The 19,009-nt window shown below is 51.4% G+C and overlaps 1 long non-coding RNA gene across 4 annotated transcripts; it reads left to right on the top strand.

Annotated features, from left to right (window-relative positions):
• Positions 1-1,284: 1,284 nt before the first annotated feature.
• LOC102150272 (uncharacterized) lies at positions 1,285-18,955 on the top strand. 4 transcript variants are annotated; one of them, XR_011431872.1, is made up of 6 exons: positions 1,304-1,568; positions 1,771-2,024; positions 13,221-13,367; positions 16,631-16,961; positions 18,042-18,181; positions 18,641-18,955. It is a non-coding gene; the product is annotated as an uncharacterized lncRNA (long non-coding RNA). The 4 variants fall into 4 exon arrangements; XR_011431873.1 differs by lacking the exons at positions 16,631-16,961; positions 18,042-18,181; positions 18,641-18,955 and adding an exon at positions 13,676-14,485 and having other exon boundaries at positions 1,323-1,491; XR_011431871.1 differs by lacking the exons at positions 13,221-13,367; positions 16,631-16,961; positions 18,042-18,181; positions 18,641-18,955 and adding an exon at positions 2,815-3,801 and having other exon boundaries at positions 1,285-1,568.
• The last annotated feature ends 54 nt before the right edge of the window (positions 18,956-19,009 follow it).

Here is a 19,009-nt window from a genome sequence, read left to right as displayed (position 1 = left end):
TGCTCTCCCCAGCATCCATTTCACAGGTGAGAAACTGAGGCTGGGACTGCAGGCTGAGTCTGTATTCAGTGAGGAATGCACCAGGCCTGCACCTATTAGACACCTGCTGCGTGCCCTGACTTGGCACCAAGGACCCTGGGATAAGCCGACCTGCCAGGGCCAAGGAGAGCCATGTTCAGGGAGGGGTCTGGAGAACTTCACCAGGTAGTGGCCTTTGAAGGGTGAGTGGGACTTTTGCCAGGCTAAGTGCGGGCATGCCAGGCAGATGGGACTGATTGAGCAAAGGCAGAGCCGGTGAAGGTGTTCGAAGGCCAACAATGGGGCTACATGTGTGAGAGGAACATTCAGGAGAGAGGCTTGGTGCAAGCTGGTCAGGGACCCTGCTCAGAGGTGGTACCCACAAACCCTGAGACTCTTTTGGGGCAGTGCAGGACCCAGCTCTAGGCTCTCCCTTCCCCTCTCTGGGTGACCCTGCGCTGGCTTTCTGTAAATCCTCCCTGTGGCAGATGGATGAACAGGGCGGGGTGGGGCGCAGTGAGTCAGTGAAGGGGGTTTGAAAGCTGTGATCAGGGCCTGGGAGGCAGACTGGAGCCAACGAGCCAGGCTGCTAGGGCTGCGGGGTGGTTAAGTCAACACAAGGATTAGCCCCGGTGATATTAGTCATGTTCTCTGTTCTCGCCTCCTGGAGCAGGCCATTCTTGCACCCCACCCTCCCAGAGGACAACCACGGTTTCTCTGGCAGGGTCACCGAGAGGCTTGACCGCCTCCCCTGGTTCAACTAGTGACCAACTTGCTGCATGCACTTTGTTGCAAGGCCTCAGCTGTAGTCCCGGGTTTGCCCTTGCTTTTTTCGGAGGTGCAGGGGTCGCTGACCCAGGCCCTGCCGAGCCGGCCCCTGGAGCAGGGCCCCAGGAAGAAATGTTCAAGGAGGATTAATTCTTGAACGGATTCGTTTGACAGGGCCGTTAACGGTCCTCTCTTGCGTCTGCACCTCATCCAGGCGCCTCTCCCCCAGCACCTCTGGCGCCCTCCGAGCCCCTGGCGATTGCCCTTTCTCAGCCGCAGCCCGGGCCGCAGCAGGCGCCCCTCCCCACGGCCAGGCCTCTGTCCGGCGGCGCCCTCCGCTGGGAATCTCGCCCTTCCTCTCCCTCTTCGTCGTCCTTGGAGGCCCGAACCCACACCTTCAGGGCTCCTCCCACCGCCGGGCCCGGGCCACCAGGCCGTTAACCTCTGGGGGGATCCCAGCAGCTCTGCACCTCCTCCGGCCCGGGCCGGGGCGTGACTAGTGCTGCGCGCGTGCGCAGAGCCCTGAGCGGGGCCCAGGGAGGGGCCGGTTGCGCCCCCTCTCCCCAGAAAGGGGACAGATAGGGCGGCGGGAGAGGGGTTAAGATAAGGACTTCAAGAGCGAGTTTCTCCTCCCCACGTTGGGACGCTGGCCCTGGGTTCCCGACCCTCTGCGGGCGCGCATCTCGGGCCGTCGCCGGCGGGAGGGTGGGATGGGGCCTCGGGCGGCGCGCGCCGCGGTTCCCACCGGCTACATGCACATCCCTGCCCCACGAGAGCCCCGGGTGGGGACCGGGACGGGCTCGGCCCGCGGTGCTCCCGGGACGGTCACCGCGAGCAGAGGCCCCGCGGCCTGGGGAGCCGGCTGGCGCGGGCGCGGGCGCGGGTGGACCTCCCGGCCGGCAGGGGGCGCGAGGCGGGGATGCTGGCCCCGAGGGGTCCACGGATTTTGAGAACATTAAATTCGACTTCTTTTATGCTTTTCAGTGACCCACGCTGGTAAAACTCAAACAGGGCAGAAGCATTAAAATAACCACCCTCGTCCCACAGCCTTGCCTCGCGAAGGAATCCCGGCCTCCGGTTCGGGAGCATCCTCCCAGGCCTCCTCCAGAACATTCGCTCACACACGGATACTCAGGCTCGCAGACGTATACGGACGCACACGCATATGTACGCAGACACACGTGCACCCAGACTCACAGGAACACGCGGACACGTGGGAACGCTGATTACGTAAAGAGGTTGGTCAGAATATTCTGTGGTGTGGGTGTATTTATGCAGACAGAGTTTCTAGAGATGAATCAAGGCGCATTTGATTTTTACGGGTTTTGCTATAAGAAACCCCACCTCCTTTTCCGGCCCTCCTCCTGCCGCCCCATCAAAGGCATGTCGTGTTACCGGTCTGTCTCCCTCGCCGTGGGGCGTGGCGGAACTGAAGTTGCTAGGTGCAGGGTGGCCCGTGTCTAAACACTTCATGGCTGATGACACATTGCCAGGGCTGTTTGGCTGGTGGTGATGGGTTGCCCTGGGGTGTGGAAATGGGGTAGCATCCACCCCTCAAGATCCAGGAAGATGCCCTGGGCGTGAGAGCAAAGCCAAGGAGAGAAGTCTGAGGCCAGCTGCTGGACAGGACCCTTGACCTTCTTGAGGGAGGTGTCTGAGGCCTTTGGGGCTCTCTGGATTTGTGTGGGCCACAAGCATTGACTATCCCCTGAAAATGCAGTTACAACCAACTAAAATAGACCCCCCCCGCCCCCCAGAGACCCCTATGGAGAGGGCTCTCTCACGCCGGGGGTTTTCCGTGAACATGTGGGTGACCTGTTACTCTGCCTGGGTTCCACATTACCCCACGATCTGTTGAGTGCTGGGGAGTTCTCTTCAAATTCACTCTCCCCTGATGGGGGTGACCCTAACCACAGCAGGGCCGGGGCTTTGACTGGTTGACACTGACTCCCGAGGTGTGTGAGTGTGTGTGTTGGGGCGAGGGGGCTGCGCATCTTCCTGTCTCCCTGCCAGCATTCCCCTCCTCAGCTTCCTCTGTCTGTGGACCAGCTCCGCGCACCAGCTCTGAAGGTGTTTCCATTGGGTGAAGGCACTTGGTGGCCTTGCACGCTGCACGAGTTCTGAGCTTCAGAATGTGTCACTGCAGGCTGTCGGGTTCAGGAGCCAGTCTCACACAGGTGAATCCCGACAGGACCCACAGACAGATGAGGACGGAGACAGGAGGAGACTGAGTCTGCAGTGTGCCAACCCTGGGCTGCCCCTGTGCTTGGCTGCCACACTGTCTCACCTGGGTCTGGGCTGAGGACCTGGCCCTGGAGACCAAGGACATTCCAGAGCCTTGGTTTGGAATCCTCAGTTCCGTGGACGTGGATGTCCTCGTGGAGTGTGCACGAGCCAGACAGGCCTGGGCTGGAGCTCCTGCCTCTGCTCTCTGCGAGTCTGTTTCCCCACGGTCAGATGGGAGAGTGAGGGCTCCCAGCTTGCAGAAGGGCAGGAACTGGTGCTGTTGACCCGGGGTGGCACTGGCATGATCTGGAGAAGAACCTGGCTTCTGGTTTGGGGTTGGCCCCCACCCGTGAGGCTGGTACCTGTTTTGTCTGTGGACAGGTTATGCTGTGAGATTGTCTTTGCCGATAATTTATTTAACACAAGTTCACTGGGATTATAACAATTTCACAAGCCAGTAGCATACAGGATAATGTCTCTTAATAAGGCAATAAAGAAATAAAAAGGGGCTGGCCCTGCGGCCTAGTGGTTAAGTTTGGCACGCTCCACTTCGGCAGTCTGGGTTTGGTTCCTGGGCACAGACCTACACCACTTGTCAGCAGCCACACTGTGGCAGCAGCTCGCTCACAAAATAGAGGAAGATTGGCACAGATGTTACCTTAGGGCAAATCTTCCTCAGCAAAAAAAGAAAAAGAAAGAAATTGTATACTCCAAACCAATGATCGACTAATTACACTCTTGTTCCAGGCAAAGGGGAGAGGAAAGAAATAAAGTCCAAATTTACTTGAGGTGTCCCTTTCTCTGAGCTGATTCTTGGACAAGTCGACTTAGAGCTGACATCCAGCTGCCATTGCAAAGTGTAAGTCCCTTGTTGGTAGAGCACGTTGCTGGGGAACAAAGGCTGGTGTTGGTGGGCAAGATCATCTTCACGGGGTGCAGCACGGTTTTCACCATGCTAGCAAGGAGTCACCTTGCCAGGGCAGCAGCGAATATCCCAGGGTTTTTGGAGAGCTGTTTAGATCAGCGAAAGGTCGCCTTGCCCGCACCGAACGCTCTCAGTAAGTTCTCATGAGCTCTTGGTCTTTAAAGTCCAGCTATTCCCTGGCCACAGTTGCTCTGCCACAGTTCTTGTGGAGAAGACCCCAGCAGCACCTGTCACCTGCGCTCCTGTGTGCTTACGGACAACAAATGACGAATGTCAACGACGGCTTCCTGGCACGGCTTCCTCGGCGTGGACAACCTCACTCTTAGATGGGGCAGCTCCACTCTTGTCCTACATAAGTGGGCTTGAAGTCGCGTCAAACCGAGACACAGCAGCCCCGCGTCCCATGCTGCAGACGTCCACACCCGACTGGGGTGGTTTGTGTGCCGCATGCGGTTGGAATTCCTCCCCAGAAACAGCGCAGACTTCTCCAACCGGTTTTTATTTTGTCCTTAAGCCACATATTTGAAAATTACTTAATCAAAGAGGGTCATGAACTAAATCTCAGGCCTGGCTCTGGGGCCCCAGGAGGGGAGTTCGTGAACGTGGGCATCACTGGGCAGCTGATGGCTCCCTCCGGGTCCCTGTGCACGCCCTGTCTCGGTGGACTGGGTCTCCCACCTGGCCACGGCCATTGATTGAGGGCCTACTATGTGCCAGGCAAGGTCTTGGGTGTTTCCCACAAACGCTCTTGCGCACAACCACCCTGGGAAGGAGGGTGGCTACCCCCACTTTGCAAGTGAGGAAGCTAAAGCTCAGAGATGAAGTGGCTTGCCCTAGTTCACCCAGTGGGTGAGAGGCAGAGCTGGGATGTCAGATGCCAGATCCCACATCCTCTGTCTGTGTCCAGAGGCTGTCTGCCCCTCGGGCAGAACGGGAAGACCAAGACCACAGACGTAGTGACCTGTGTCACTGGGAGAGAGTGGAAGAGAGATGATCCTCTGGCTCAGGCAGACAAATCAGGGAAGCTTCTGGGAGGTGGCCCTCGGCCTTGGCATGAGGGATCTAGAGAGAGATGGGACGGCATGCAGGATAAGAGATTTGTGAATACAGGGAGGCAGTGGGGGTGATTGTGGGATGTGGCTGGAGGAGCGCACTCAGGCAGATGGGCCAGCGCTGGCCTGGTCTGGGCTCACTGGGACAGACTGGGGGCAGATTGTCCTGGGAGAGAGGCCAGCGTGGGCTGGGCGTGAGGGCCTGCGCCACCATCTTCCTGCGCACAGCGTCACCGGTGAGAAGTCTGTGGCCAGGCTGACTTGTTCTTTTGCAGGTAATTTATTTCCTGTCTCTTCTTGGAGGCTTTTGGGATTTTTCTCTTTGGGTGCTCAGAAATTTCTCTACAGTGTTCCTAGAGGGTGATGTCTGGCTTTTTTGTTGTTATTGTTTCATTTTGTGTTCACTTTTTAATTAAAGTGTGACGCATATAAAACACACACATCTTAAGCATACGGCTCGAGGAGCTTTTACGTTTGTCTCCGCTCACGTAACCACCACCTCAGTGCAGATGCAGACCACTGCTTCCAGGCCCCCTTCCATCCCCGGAGGAAACGATTAGCTTTGCCTGTTTTTGGACTGCCTGTGATTGGGAACATACAGTTGGGTACTTTTGCATACTTTTTAAAAATAATCTTTTAGAATTTGAGAACAGTTTTAGATTTACACAGTTACTGGGAAGATAATACGGAGAGTTCTTGCATACTGAGTGCCCGTTTCCCCTTTTATTAACATCTCAGTGCGGTAGATCTGTGAAAAGTGATAAACACTGATACACTGTTACTAACTAGACTCCATTCTTTATTTGGATTTCCTCAGTTTTCCCCTAATGTCCTTTTTCTGTCCCAAGATCCCGTCCAGGCCTCCACAGGACGTTCAGTCGTCATAGCTTCTCAGGCTCCTCTGGGCTGTGACAGTTGCTCTGACTTGCCTTGTTTGTGATGATCTTGGCAGTTTTTCAGAGGACTGGCTGGGTATTTTGTATAATATTTCTCAACTGGGATTTGTCTGATGTTTTTCTCCTGATGAGTCGAGTTACGGGTTTTGGGGAGGACTGCCACAGAGGCCGTCCTTAGAACATTGTACTGTGGGGGACTGGCATTGGCCACCCCAAGATATGTCTCTTTGGCACAAGGATTATTTGGGGCTGGTTACTTTTAATAAACTGCAGACGGGAAGGAGGCTCTGAGGAGTGGAACTTGCTTGCCCTTTGTTAGGAGACATTTACATTGTAAAGGAAATCTCCATCTGTAAAGATGTCTCCCTCTCTGTACCAGGAAGAAGGGGGGATGACCTTATCTTTAGAAACTCTTAATCAGTGCCAAAGGCAAGGACTTAAATCTGTGTTTGTTTATTGTACTTGTCTGGTAACCTCCTGTAACTGACTCCCCCCACCCCCAACATCCTCCTTTGTCTTTAGCTGGATATGATATTTAAGATGGGGGCTTCAGCCATTTTGGCGAGTTGTTCAGCTTGCCTGAGCCTCTCCCATGTATACATGTTATAAAGCTTTTTAAAATTTTCTCCTGTTATTCTGTCTCATGTGAATTTAATTCATTCTCCGGCCAGACGAACCCAGAGAGGGTAGAGGAAATGTCTTCCTCCCGTACAGTACCAAGGGTATGTCCGGTCGACATGACTGTCCTTGTTGACATTGACCTTGACTGCCAGGTTGAGGTGTGTTGGTCAGGTTTCTCCGCTGGAAAGTGGACCCCCCGCCCCTGAGTCCTCTTTGGAAGGAGTCACTGTGCAGCCCCCACTGAGGAGTGGGGGGCTGGGCAGCCCCCTGAGGGATGGGCCTCTGCACAAAGGGTGTGGAATTCTTCTGCTGGGAGGTTTCTCTCTTCTCCTCCCTGTAGTTATTTACTCATTTATTTATATCAGTGTGGACTCGTGGATATCTATTTTATACTTTGGACTATAATCTGGTGCTACTTTGTTTGTTTGGTTGCTCAAATTGTTCTGGCCATTGGGAGCTCTTTCCGTTGGCCCTTGTGTCCTTTGACATACCCCTGTGTGTGTGTGTGTGTGTGTGTGTCTATCTGTGTGTGTGTATGTCTGTGTGTGTGTGTGTGTGTGTCTGTGTCTATCTGTGTGTGTGTATGTCTGTGTGTGTGTGTGTGTGTGTCTGTGTCTGTGTGTATGTGTACTGAGGACTTCCTTACTTTCTGGGGCTACGAGAGCCTCCAGGCTCCCTTTGTATATTCCCTGCCCCAGTCCTAGAATCTGCCATTTCTCCAAGGAGCCCTGGTTCTGTCACTGACTAATTGCCCCAGAAACTCAAGGATGGGTTTGGAAGCATTTAACTATTTTTCCAAATTGTTTTTTTCCCTTTGGTTATTTTAAGGAGATGCCATCACCAGCCTCCCTGACCACAGCAAGCCTCACCACGAGAGGCCTTGTTGTTAATGCTAAGGTCTCTCCAGGAGGAGCTTAGGCCTCTTATCGTAACCTGAAGTGTACACGGAAGCGTGTTTTCCAACTGAGCCTGCGCAAGAGGATACCCACCTCTCCCTTTTGAATATTCATCCCCCATCCCAAATAAATGTCCCTGCTTCCCGTTGTCTGGGGACGCCATGACTCTGGAGATGATAGACAACTACTTCTGGCGGAGAGTCTGATTTAACTCGCTAGGAGGGACCCCCTTCGGTTTTGGTAACAGTTCCTTTTACTGGAGAAGGGCTTTCTCCAGGGAGAAATCCAGATTGCATGTGACCACAGCTACTGGATCTGCCTGCTTTCAGGTGCTCTCAGGGGACAAAGCAAGGAGTTAGATGTGTGTCTGCTAACCCCTGTGTGTGCACATCTGCAACTGTTGATGATGAGGATCAGGGCTGCCCCAGGGAGAAGCCCAAGGTGACCTGCCCTACATACCGATCTGTATCATCCTCCGGAAACACAGGATGTCCTGACCTGATCCGATCTGATCCTTATCTAAAGTTATAGGACCCCCCCGATAACTGGACCCCACCTACACTGACACCATTTTAATGACTTTTTTACATGATCTTTCCTTTGTCTTGTAAAGAAATAACTCACATACCTGTGCCTTATAAATTTAGCTTTAACCGTCAACACATTGCAGCTCTTACTGCCCATGGGTCCTGTCCCCATGCTACCCCATGCTGTGCTCTGAATAAAACAACACTAGTGCCAGACCTTGAGAGTCCAAGAAAGCTTTCTTTCTGCTCCTTGGCTCACTGAGCCCGCATCGTTTCTACATGTAACTCTTTGTATCTATATCAAGGCAAACATAAGTTTATATTGATCTCTTCCACTCGAATCCATTACCACAGGGAACATTGTAGCCTCTTCCCCTTGCTTATCTGTAATCTCCCGCTGCAACAGTCAGAAACCTGCCTCCCACCATCTGCTACTTGTTTACCCACTTCTTCAATTGCGGCACACGCGCAGTGGTTACAGAATTGTGAACTCGTGCTCCTGTGGGAAACAACCTTATCAACTAGAGTAAGTCCTTTTGCCTTTGGTTCTGTAGCCTCTACTCATTTCCAAAGTTACTTAGGTCAGCGCCTCATTCTCCCCTGCTCCTCAGTGAGGTTGTTTCCTACGTTTCTAACACAATTAGATTCGTTTCTCACTTTCTGCATTCAACCCTAGGATCCTTTTTTTTTTTTGAGGAAGATCAGCCCTGAGCTAACATCTGCTGCCAATCCTCCTGTTTGTTTTTGCTGAGGAAGACTGGCCCTGAGCTAACATCCCTGCCCATCTTCCTCCACTTTATATGTGGGATGCCTACCACAGCATGGCTTGACAAGCAGTGTGCAGGTCTGCACCTGGGATCTGAACCGGCGAACCCTGGGCTGCCAAAGTGGAACATGCAAACTTAACCACTGGGCCACCAGGCTGGCCCTGCTAGGATCCTTGACTCCTAAATGCTTTTTAAAAGTTTTCCATACATTAAGGGTCGCTCTTTGTGACATCAAGTTCCATAAGTTTTGACAAATGCTTATGTCTTATATTCATGATTATAGTCTCATACACAATAATTTCACCTCCTTAAAAATTCCCTTCTGCTTCCCCACCCCCAGCACCCCTGGCAACACTGTTCTCTTTATAGTCTTGATAGCTTTGCCTTTTCCAAAATGTTACACAGTTGGAATCTTACCATACGTAGCATTTTCAGTCTGGCTTCTTTCACTTAGTTGTATGCATGTAAGATTCGTCCATGTCTTTCATGGCTTGTTAGCTCATTTCTTTGTATCTCTGAACACCATTCCACTGAATGGCTGTAGCACCGTTTATCCATTCACCAATTGAAGGCCGTCTTGGTTGCTTCCAGTTTTAGGTAATCATAAATAAAGCTGCTGTAAACATTCCCATGCAGGTTCTTGTGTAGACGTAAGTTTTATAATCAGTTAGGTAAACACCTAGGAGTGCAAGTATTGGATTGTATGTTAAGACTATGTTTAGTTTTTTAAAGAAACTGTTGAACTGTCTTCCAAAGTGACTGTAGCATTTTGCATTCCCACCAGCAACGAATGAGAGTTCCTGTTGCTCCACATCCTTGTCAGCACTTGGTGTTGTCAGTGTTTTGGATTTTAGCCATTCTGATAGGCATGTAGTGCTATCTCATTATTGTTCTAAGTTGCATTTCCCTGAGGACAAATGATGTTGAGCATCTTTCCTATCCTTCTTTGTCATCGGTATGTCTTCCATGGTGATGTGTCTGTTCAGATCTTTGGCCTATTTGTTAATTGGGTTATTTGTTTTGTTACTGTTGACTTTTAAGAATTGTTTATATATTTTGGATACAAATCCTTTAACAGATATGTGTTTTGCAGATGTTTTCTCCCAGTCTGTGGCTTTGTCACTGACTAATTGCCCCGAGGAACTCAAGAGTGGGTTTGGAAGAATTTCCAAATTTTTTTTTTTTAAACAAAGATACTTTAAAAAAAAAAAAAATTGGCACCTGAGCTAACAACTGTTGCCAATCTTCTTTTTTTTTCTTCTCCTTCTCCCCAAAGCCCCCCAGTACATAGTTTTATATTCTAGTTGTGAGTGCCCCTACTTGTGCTATGTGGGATGCCACCTCAGCATGGCTTCATGAGCAGTGCCACGTCCGCGCCCAGGATCCGAACCAGCAAAACCCTGGGCCACCGAAGCAGAGCACGTGAACTTAACCACTCAGCCACGGGGCGGCCCCTTTTCCTTTTGTTATGTTAAGGAGACACAATCACCAATCTCCCTGAACCAGACCACACCTCACCATGAGAGCTCCGCCTATGACCTTTGCTTATTTTTAATCCTAAGACCTCTCCAGGAGGAGCTCAGGCCTTCTTCCCCTACCTGCAGTGTATGTGGAAGCCAGTTTTTCACCTGAGCCTGTGAAAGCAAATACCCTCCTCTCCCTTTTGAATATTCATTCCCCACCTGAAATAAAATGTCCCTGCCTCCCTTTGTTTGGGGACGCCATGACTTGGGAAATGATTCCGCATCTTCTCCTATTTGCTGCATACACTTCACTTTGTGAGACGACTGCTTCTGGTGAACGGTCTGATTGAACTCAGCAGGAGGGAACCCACTTTGGTTTCGGTAACAGTTTGTCTTTTCATTCTTTTAACAGTGTCTTTTACAGGGCAAAAGTTTTAAATAATAAAGTTGAAACTATAGTTTTTTCTCTTTCATGGATTGTACTGTTGGTATTGTATTTAAAAACTCATCACCAAATTCAAGGTCATGAAGATTTTTCTCCTATGTTTTCTTCAAGAAGTTTTATCATTTTGCATTTTACGTCTATGATCCTTTTTTTCTTTTTTTGAGGAAGATTAGCCCTGAGCTAACATCTACCGCCAATCCTCCTCTTTTTGCTGAGGAAGACTGGCCCTGAGCTAACACCCATGCCCATCTTCCTCTACTTTATATGTGGGACGTCTGCCACAGCATCGCTTGCCAAGCGGTATGCAGGTCCACACTTGAGATCCAAATCGGCGAACCCCCGGCCACTGAAGCAGAACGTGCAAACTTAACCGCTGTGCCACTGGGCTGGCCCTATGACCCATTTGAGTGAGTGTTTGTGTCAGGTCTGTGTCTAGCTCATTTATTCTTTTGCATGTGGGCATCCTGCGGTACCAGCACCGTCTGCTGAAGCCACTCTCCGTTCTCCACTGAATTGCCTTTGCTCTGCTGGCAAAGACCTGTTGACTCTAGCTGTGTGGGTCTATTTCTGGGCTTTCTATTCTGTTCCATTGATCTTTGCATCTGTTTTTTCACTCATGATGCATTGTCTTAAAATCTAGTAACATGAAGCCCCCAACTTTGTAGCTCTTTGGTATTGTGGTGCGTGGGCTCTGGATTGGCTCGTTCGTGTCTGGAAGGCACTCTCCCACGCTAGCCATTTACCATCTCTAGGAACTGGTTAGCCCTGGGCGGGGCAGTCTCTTTGTGGTCACCAAGGCCCGGAGACGTCATAGCGTCAGAATTGCATAAAATAAAAAGGCACGTTGAATACAATTGGTCCTCTGCTGCCTTGACATCATGTTAAGGCATCTTTGAGGTGACGTTAGAGAGCAGGGCCTGTTTCCATGAACAGCATCGAAAACATTTTTCAGAGACTAGAAAGGAGGGACACCAGTGGAAATGTTAGGAGTGCTTCTAGGCTGGCCCGTGACTCAATTTCTCATTATATGGCATTACCCAAGAAAACAGATCTGAAATTTCCAGTCTCCAATAACAATATCTCAGACTTGTAGAGTGTGTCGAAAGTATAAGATAGCGGAGGGGTCCCCCGCTCAGAGGCAGGTGCCCCTGGGGGAGAGCAATAGCTCCATTAGTTTTCAGCCTGGCACAGACAGTAGTAACTTCCATCAGATTCCCTTAGGCTTGGGGGTGTGGGTGTGTACGTCTCAGCAGGGAGCAAGGAGCGTGCCAGGATCACGACCAAACAGGCAGTGAGCTCAAAAACGTAATAGATCCCTGCTCTCAAGGGAAGAAAAGCAATCCATGTCCACGTCCACTTCGTGCCTCGGCAGAGGCCGTCCATGGGTGTTACTGGGGCCGGGGTGAAGCTGTCTCTGGTGCAGGAAGAGATGTCATCTCTGGCAATGAGCTCCCAAGCCAGGGTGATGTCATCTGGGATGTGGGCCTGGGGTACACTTTCCAAGAGGGTCCCCACTCAGGCCAATGTGGGTCTGGTTCTTGTGACTGGTGTTGTGACAAGGCTGAGCTGGGACACCAACTTGAGCCTACAGGTGGGCCTTCCAATCAGGCCAATTACTCTGGGCCCTTCGCCTCAGTTGTTGGTTTCGTTGGTGGGAAAGTGGCAAGGTCGTTGGGTTGTGAGCCTCGTCTTAGCCAAACTTGATGCCTGTTTGAAACGATGGCTCCCTTGGAGGGTTCAGCCTCTGATTACAAACCAATGAAAGCTCCCAGGCCAACAGTAATGAGCCCCGTAGTCAACAGAATGGTGTGTGCCACTCTTGACGGGCTTTATGTTTCCTGTGTGTGTGTGTGTGTGTGTGTGTGTGTGTGTGTGTAAGTAAGTTTAGGCTCAAGTGGGTCCCCATCAGATGAGCAGCTGCCTGGCCCGTGGGCCCAGCTACCGTTAATGTGTCCCAGGAGAATGTGTGCCCTCACTCTGGCCTCCAGCCCTTATGGGATGAGAGCGAGATAGAAACTTTATAAGGGTGAGGGAGCTGTTATTAAAGCCCTCATAAGTAACGAGAAGGGGCAGATCCCCCATCCTCGGTGGTCCAGAGCCTCCACGGGCGGGAGGGGAGGTTGCCGAAGCCTCTACAGTGAGGGAGTCTCAGGCATTGATGGGAGGGCCTGTTGGGTTTAATTTGGACAGATTCTAGAGGCTTTTTTTTTTTTTTTTTTTTGAGGAAGATCAGCCCTGAGCTAACATCTGCTGCCAATCCTCCTCTTTTTGCCGAGGAAGACTGGCCCTGAGCTAACATCTGTGCCCATCTTCCTCTACTTTATATGTGGGCACCTGCCACAGCATGGCTTGCTGAGTGGTGCCATGTCTGAACCCAGGATCTGAACCAGTGAACCCTGGGCCGCTGAAGCAGAACGTGCGCACTTAACCACTGCGCCACCGGGCCAGCCCCAGATTCTAGAGGCTTTTAAGATGGGCTGATTTGTAAGTGGCAGCTTCAGTGAGGTTAAGTAAAATTTGTAAATGAGGAATATGGCGCCAGTAGAACCCAAAAAGGACTAAAAGATGTTGGACTTGTATATCCTTAATGAGCGTGTGAGATAAATCTCCTTGCAGGAGGATGTCATCAGCGCAGTGCCATCCCCGTGCTCCTGGAGGACGGCGGCTGCAGTGAAGATCCCATCTGCAGAGATGGCGTGTGAGGGCGTAGCTGTCGCAGTGCCCCACGGGCAGCCTGGCAGAGCTGTGTGTGTCCCTTCGGAGGTAAAGGCAAGCTTCAGCTGAGAACCTGTTGAAACAGGCACTAAATGGAATGTATTCGCCAAATCTATAAGAGCAAAATGTGTACTGGGGTGGAGGCTGGGTGGAGGTAGTGATCGTAACAGCATTGGATGCCGGGCGTGGGGGTCTGAGTGGATCGGACGACAGCATTACTGTTGCAGTGGGTCCACCAGGAGGCGCCGTAGGGATAACCACCGCTTTATTAGTCAGGTTTCATGTAAGTGTTACTCCCCGGAGGCCCTGTTTCACTTACATTGGGCCATATTAACTTTTTTTTTTTTTTTGAGGAGGATTAGCCCTGGGCTGACTACTGCCAGTCCTCCTCTTTTTGCTGAGGAAGACTGGCCCTGAACTAACATCCATGCCCATCTTCCTCTACTTTATATGTGGGACGCCTACCACAGCATGGTGTGCCAAGCGGTGCCATGTCTGCACCTGGGATCCCAACCGGTGAACCCCGCCCGCTGAGAAGCGGAACGTGCGAACTTAACCACTGCACCACCAGGCCGGCCCCTTATATTAACTATTTTAACTGGGGGTCCAGTTAATCAAGCCAGTTTGTCAATGCCAAAAACTTACTTTAATTTTAATTTATTATTCTTTGTGTTAGCGCATCTTTGCCTGATGTGGGATATTTTTGGACAAAGAGTACTATGACTATGGGAAATTAGGCAAGGCTGCGGTTCGAGTGAGGTCTGTCTGTTTTCCCTCTGTTTTATATTTAGTGACTTCCCAAGGTGATAGGGACTACGATGTTTACGTCTAGTGGGATCCCCAGCTGTGACTCTCCTTTGAGCCCCAGTGTTGATTAAGGCCGTGAAGTTTGTCAATGGGTGCATCTTAGCAAATAATTTAGCACCTACGTGCACCCAAGCCAACTGGCACATTTAAAAATCTTTTTGTTATATAAATTATTTTTGTATATAGATAAATTCTGTTGTATATTTGTTATGTATAATTATTATACATATAATTTGTTATGTTGATTTTTAGCATATAAACTTTGGATTTCCAATTAGGTCAATTTATGGACCTTTGTTTTAATATATGTAAAATTTATTTATTATATATTTTGTAGCTGTATTAAAAATATTGAAAAATGGATAATATATTTATTCGCCTTTTGCTTTCTTCCCCTGTATCTAGGGGGAGTTTTCCTCCCCCCCTTTTTTCCTGTTTCAGGCTTTTAGCTCCCATCTTGGGCTGATAGGGAAAAGGGAGCAGGGAGACGGGGCCCAGTGCCTGCCTCTAGGCAGCAGCCGAGACCTGGGATGGCCCCTTCTTCCTGTCTCTCCCTCCTCCTCGTTCCCTTCTTTCCCCTCCCCATTCTCACCCTCCTCCTCCCCCGCCTTCCCCTCCTCCCACCTCCCCCTTCTTCTCCTCCTCTTCTCCCTTCTTTCCCCCTTTCTTCTCCTTCCCCAAGATCTGCAAGGATGTGACCCCTCCTACCCTACTGGGTCAGGGGAAGAATCCAGAAGGCAGCAAGGCAAACACACAACAGTTTCAACCCTTGCCACAGCACCTCAGGGTGCCACAGCCTCTGAGGTGGCGGCCCCCGCCCCGACTCATGTGGGGTTCATGGCTCACGGGCTCCTCTGAGGAGCACTCCCTCGGCTCCCCGGGGCAGGCCGAAAGGTAGAGAGCGTGGCACCTCGGTGTGCCTGGGACACGGTCAGCGCTGCCTGGTCCGGCCCGGCCACCACACTTGGAGGGAAGTCACACTCGTCTTCCTTTGGAGGTGCCTTTCCTAAACGTGGCTAGTCCACCAAGAAAAACAGATGCCCGAGCACGTCCTCCCGGGATCCAGGCGAGTGATGGCTCAGACCAGCACTCGAGGAGGCCTCGGCTTTGGAGTTCTAAATGGGGATCCACAGCCGCACCTGGCAAACGCACCAGCAGCCATCACGCCAAGGGCAAGCGGTGCCAGCAGGCAGCGGCACCCTCCCGGTCTGCCACTGGCGTCTGGTGGAACCAGTCAGTGAGGCGAGAGCCATCCAGTGGCTTATCCTTCTAGTTTGATGCCAAACCACCTGCTTGCTGTACTGAGGGTTTTAAAACGTAGGTTTTATTATTATTCAGGTATGGTGAGGCCAAGCGATCAGGAGACAACTGCCATTGGCCAGATGGCTTGTTCTGTATGGTTCTTAGGAGGCAGGGCACAGCACGCCCAGCAGGGCCACGTGGGGCAGCACCAGGTCAGCCAGGGGCAGAGGGAGTGAGGGGAGGCTCTGCAGGAGCTGTGGTCCCACGGGGGAGGAGCTGTGAGTCAGGGGAAGCAGGCTTACGATTGGCTGGTTGGAACAAGTTCATTCCAGCTACCTGTCGAGTTGGCAGGTACCCAGCCCTGGGCTGACCCGGGCAGGGGAATGTGGGCCCTGAGTGGGACAGCGGCTGGAGAAGGCAGTGGCAGAGGCAGATGTGGCCTCAGGATTGGTGAGTTTGCATGTGAAAGGTGTGCTCCCAGGCTAGGCATTTACTGTCCCTATGAAATGGCCAGCACCGGGAGGGACAGGCTCTGCAGGGTCAGCGACACCGAAAGACGTCACAGCCTCAGAAATATGGAAAATAAAAAGGCACGAGTAACACGCCGTCTGGGTGTGTGTATCGGTCCCTCCTGTTGGATCGCTCTACGTCATTCCAGCGTGCGGATCCAGCACGAGGTGTCTGCCTGGTCTCCCGTGGCTGGAGCTGGGGGTGTCTCCAGCATTAGGCTCTGGGGAATGACGCTGCCTCGGATCCTCCTGCGCATGTCTTTGGTGGATATATATATTTTCATTTCTTTGGGCTGAAGTGTGAAATTCCTGGATGGTAAGGCCAATGTATGTGGAGCTTCAGGAGATATTGCCATAGGGTTTTCCAAAGTGGTCGAAGCAAGTTTTAATCTTGTTGACACATTTGAGCCTGGTCTGAAGACTCGTGTCTTTCTTCTGGTCTGGGGAACCCTCATTTATTACTTGTTTAACGTGACTCATTCCTTCTTCCATTTAGCAAGTCATTATGGAGGGCATCTCCTGGTCTAGCCGTTAGGGTTACCAGGGGTGAACCCAGAAGAACAACACACGCTCGGCGGGGGGACAGACAAGCAAGTAAATAAATATAGGCTATAAAAGTTTATTTCAGATAGGGATAATCATACTCACATGTAATTATATTATAATTATAGTGTCAGCGAGAGATGACTTCTGTGAAGAAAACAAGGTGGCGTAGAGCTAAATGTCACCTCTCCTCCATTTTCTCTATTCTAGAAATCTTGTTAGACGGATGCTGGGACTCTGCACCTCCTTCCAAGTCGAGTTTCTTTCATGTGCTTCCATCCCAGTCGAGGGCTGGTGTTTTTTTTTGAGGAAGATTAGTCCTGAGCTAACTGCTGCCAATCCTCCTCTTTTTGCTGAGGAAGACTGGCCCTGAGCTAACCTCCGTGCCCATCTTCCTCTACTTTATACGTGGCATGCCTACCACAGCATGGCTTGCCAAGCAGTGCCATATCCACACCCAGGATCTGAACCGCCGAACCCTGGGCCACCGAAGCGGAACATGTGCATTTAACTGCTGTGCCACCGGGCAGGCCGCATGAAGGTTGTTTTTTAACAAGCAGTTTATAAACGTTCATCTCTGGTTTGCTTATTTGTTTATTTTAATGGATGAAATAGCCTTTGGAGTCCCTTGGGAGATGTCACTCTCATTCCTCAGTCCGCTTCTGCCGTCTCCAATGGCTGTTTTGCTGGGTGGGAAGTCCTACTCTTTCCTGGGGTGGGCGCCCGTCTTTGGTGGGGTCACTGCCCTCTGATGCTGGCCGACGCTGGGTCACGGGCTGTCAGGCAGCTGGCTCCAGGGCGGGCTGGGAAGGGCTGGATGGAATGCATTCTGGCCTGTTTTCTGCAAACATGGGGCAAAGAGGACTTTCTGCTGGGGAAGCAAACACAGTTAGGACTTGTGGGCGCAGGTGCTCCCTGCTCCTCACAGACACCAGAGCCCTCTGACCAAGGGCCCTCCTGAGAGTCAGGGAACCCCACCAGGGCTGGCACCCAGCCCAGCGAAGTCGGGCCTGGAAGGTGTGCAGGAGCCCCCGTCAGCTTCCTCGGCTTCCATCCACCAGAGTCCCTGTTTTCCAGTTCTGTTAGGAATTTAACGACAGCTCTACACATATATATGTGTTTAAAAAAATACTTCCTTTTAAAAATAAACTTTATTCTTTATTTATTCATTTGCTCAGGAAGATTGGCCCTGAGCTAACATCTGTGCCCATCTTCCTCTATTTTATGTGGGATGCTTGATGAGCGGTGCCAGGTCTGCATCCAGGATCCAAACCCCCGAACTGGGGCCATCAAAGTGGAGCGGGCCGAACTTAACCACCATGCCACCACGCTGGCCCCAAAATAAACTTTATTTTTAACAACAGTTTTAAATTTACAGAAAAATTGTGAAAATAGTATTCATAGTTCATATAGCTTCCACATTCAATTTCCTTTATTTTAATATCTTATAACAGTATGGTGCATTTGTTACAAGAATGAACCAATATTAATACACTATTACTAATTCAGGTCTATACTTTATTCAGATTCCCTTAGTTTTTACCTAATGCCCTGTTTCTAGTCGGGGATCCCACCCAGGACACCACGTTACAGACGAGGATGTCTTCTCTTCCGTTTCTAGGACTGGGGACGTGGTGGGGCTGTGCCGTGTGCTGGAAGCAAGCTCCCCATCTTGGAGCTGAGTTTCTATGGTCCAAGCAGACAATTTTCTCATCTGTAAAATGAAAGCATTGTGCTGGTTTCAACTGGCGGAGCCCTGGGGTAGGTGTCTGGGTGGAGGGAGTGGCAGGGACGGTGGTGTCCCGGAGGCTAGAGCTGGGACCCGGGTCGCACTGAGCTCAAGGTGGGGGCCAGCACTCTGGCTTTGGCTTTTCAAGTCAAAAAGAAGGTTCGCTGCTTATTTCAAGGTCCTTTTCATCTCTGAGCCTCAGTTTCCCCATCTGTACAGTGGTGGCTGGTGGGATGACTTCTGAGGGTCCCTCTGCCTGGGATTAGAGGAGTTTGTGCCGGGGAGAGTACTGAGCTCTGTTTCTGGAGTGTGCATGCGGGGCCCCATGACCCTGTTGGGTGCTGAATGGGGTGGTGGCAATGCTAGGCTGTGAGGGTCTCCCTGTCCGGCAGGAATCCAGCCTCTGTGTCCACTCATTTCCCACATCTCACCCAGGGGCAGGCGGCTGGAGGTCACCGGATGCCCACACAGTCACCTTTCTTCTCTGCTAGGCCTACCTTTGGCCCTGGGTGGAGCGAGGCCTGCCAAGAGTACAACACCCGTGACCACGGACTTCTCCTGGAGAGAAGCTCCCCATGATTCCCTGCCTGCCTTGTGGTGGCTTTGGCTGCCAGGCCAGTCTGCTACCCAGGCGGCTCCCAGCACAGGCCAGGCTCCAGTCCTCGGGTCCACCAGGTACACCCTCCAAAGTGCCAAAGGAGGGAGAGGAAGAAGAGACAATGTCCTGAGAAGATGAAAATGAGGAGCCCGGTGCCCCACTCCCCCGGACCAGACTCTCCATTCCAACAATGTCCAGGTTCTTCCAAGGTTCTGAGCGTTTGTGTCTTCTGTTCCCTCTATCACCAACGCCCTCCTCCCTT

This window comes from Equus caballus, chromosome 24, assembly GCF_041296265.1.
Source record: "Equus caballus isolate H_3958 breed thoroughbred chromosome 24, TB-T2T, whole genome shotgun sequence".
Taxonomy (NCBI): Eukaryota; Metazoa; Chordata; class Mammalia; order Perissodactyla; family Equidae; genus Equus; species Equus caballus.
The sequence above is the reverse complement of the archived record's forward strand: the minus strand, read 5'-3'. Positions and strand labels throughout refer to the sequence as shown.